The sequence below is a fragment of the Halyomorpha halys genome, unplaced genomic scaffold (assembly GCF_000696795.3).
Source record: "Halyomorpha halys isolate HHAL.00 unplaced genomic scaffold, Hhal_1.1 Scaffold1741.1, whole genome shotgun sequence".
NCBI lineage: Eukaryota > Metazoa > Arthropoda > Insecta > Hemiptera > Pentatomidae > Halyomorpha > Halyomorpha halys.
The window spans coordinates 45,806-47,757 of record NW_027106797.1 but is presented as its reverse complement, the minus strand read 5'-3'; the positions used below and the strand labels follow the sequence as shown (position 1 = coordinate 47,757).

At 32.6% G+C, this 1,952-nt stretch overlaps 1 long non-coding RNA gene across 1 annotated transcript; it reads right to left on the bottom strand.

Moving 5' to 3' along the window:
* Positions 1-232: 232 nt before the first annotated feature.
* Positions 233-868, bottom strand: LOC106690489 (uncharacterized). Its single transcript, XR_001344625.2, has 2 exons — positions 771-868; positions 233-488 (listed from the first exon to the last, which is right to left on the bottom strand). It is a non-coding gene; the product is annotated as an uncharacterized lncRNA (long non-coding RNA).
* Between the last annotated feature and the right edge of the window lie 1,084 nt (positions 869-1,952).

The following is a 1,952-nucleotide window of genomic DNA, read 5'->3' as shown; positions in this document are numbered from 1 at the left end:
ATTCCTGGCAATCCTCCGAAGTGCCTGAAAAGAAGATGGCCTCGTAACCTTATATTGTAAAATGTTTTCAGAGTTCTACTGCTGAGTAGTTTCTCTACATATTGTATCATACCATTATGATTTTACTTCAAATTTTCTTGTTGTATTTTATAAGCAGTTGTAAATGTCAATTAATAAATAAATGAATAAAAAAAATTAATTCCATTCAATAAAGGTGAATAAAATACATCCGTTCTTGTATAATTATATTATTTAAGCAAATACATTTTTAATGAATTGATGTAATTATATACTTATACTTGTCGAGCTGCAGGAATAGACAACCTACAGCTTCTTCTATTACACACACTGACCATCCTAACTGTTAACACTCTGAAACTGGTCCCCTTGATCAGCTATTGCGAAGTTACTGGTGTTGTTTCCACCTCTTTGCTCAATGTTAGCTTCCTGCCTATTCCCTATCGCAGCCTGATCACCACGGCTAGTTCCTGGAAAATATTTTCACTTTATCAGTAATGACTTTGAAATGGAATAGTCCAGAACAAATTGATATAGTGTAGAAATATAACCAAATATTCATTTTTATTTATTCTCAATTAGTTCATAATCTAAGCTATAACATTCCAATAAGACTTTGGAATCAGTTTACGTAGATACATAAGAATTATTCACAAATTTTGCTACGGTATTATACCACAGCAACTACTAAGAAGCTAAAAATTAGAGGAGTTCACTATCTATCCCCTTTACTGTACTCCATTTATGTTTACCTGCATTACAAATGACTGCCTGTTGAAATACTGCTGCGCATAGAAAGATCACAAAGACGGTACTCATCTTGTCCAACTGTGATTTCATTTAGTCGAGATCCGCTTACATATGTTACATCTTTGCTCTAAGAACAATTAAACTAAGTCATAAATGTATATAAGGTAATTTAAGCTGAACCATTGAACAGTTTAAAGGTAATTTAATATTTCAAGGAAATAACAGTGCAAAATACTTTATTTTTTCTCCTATATGTCTATTTTTGGCATTATATAATGAATATTTGTGAAATAATATTCGATTTCAGTAAAAATACAATGTAAGAGCTTAAAAAGTTATATTTTTAGAAGTTACTTTTTTTTCGAATTTATTTTTTAATAAACTGTATAATAATAAGTATAATAATAATAACTTTCAGTTCATTTTCCGGTTGATGATGTCGATGGGATAGTACGATTTGATCAAATGGCCTGAGACCTTGAAACTAGTTTATTTTTTATTTTACTTACATTAAATCCTTACTAAATCACTAATTCTTTCGTCACTGAAATTGAAGGGAATATAATATTTGCTCCGAAAAATATTCAGAAACATTTTTTTGCATTATCTTTGTTATTTGGCAGGATTAAAATGTTGTATTATACAAAATTAAGATAATTATTTTATTTGCAATAAATTCAAACCGAAAAATTAGTTTTCTGAGCACAGTGGTGTGCAAATTTAAAAATAACTTCATGGAAGAAACTTAGTCCCCTACTAAGCAGCACAGTGCAATCTTTGACAACAACCTTTTTGAAGGGGCAGCTAATGACAATTAATATTCGTGTTTGATACAAATATTTTGAGTAGTGCTCTGACAGTTGATGAGGAAGGACCTATGTTGATACACTCTCAAGGATTATCCCCACCTTAGATCGCCTTTTCAGAGCTCAGTCTGCAATCAGACCTCGAGCAGGTAAGATTTGTTTTTCCACCGCTCCCTATACCAGTGGGTACTGGGGAAGTGGGTGTGAGTGGTTGAGTCCCGAGGGACACTAGTCCGAGTCGGGACTCCAGAGGATAGGAGATAACGTATTTGTTAATAATTTTTGTGTTCCTTACCCGTGGCACCAGGTTTCTTTTGTTATTTTATTATATGTTGTTACGACCTACTAACTCAGGGCCTAACAGTAAAATAGTCGGTG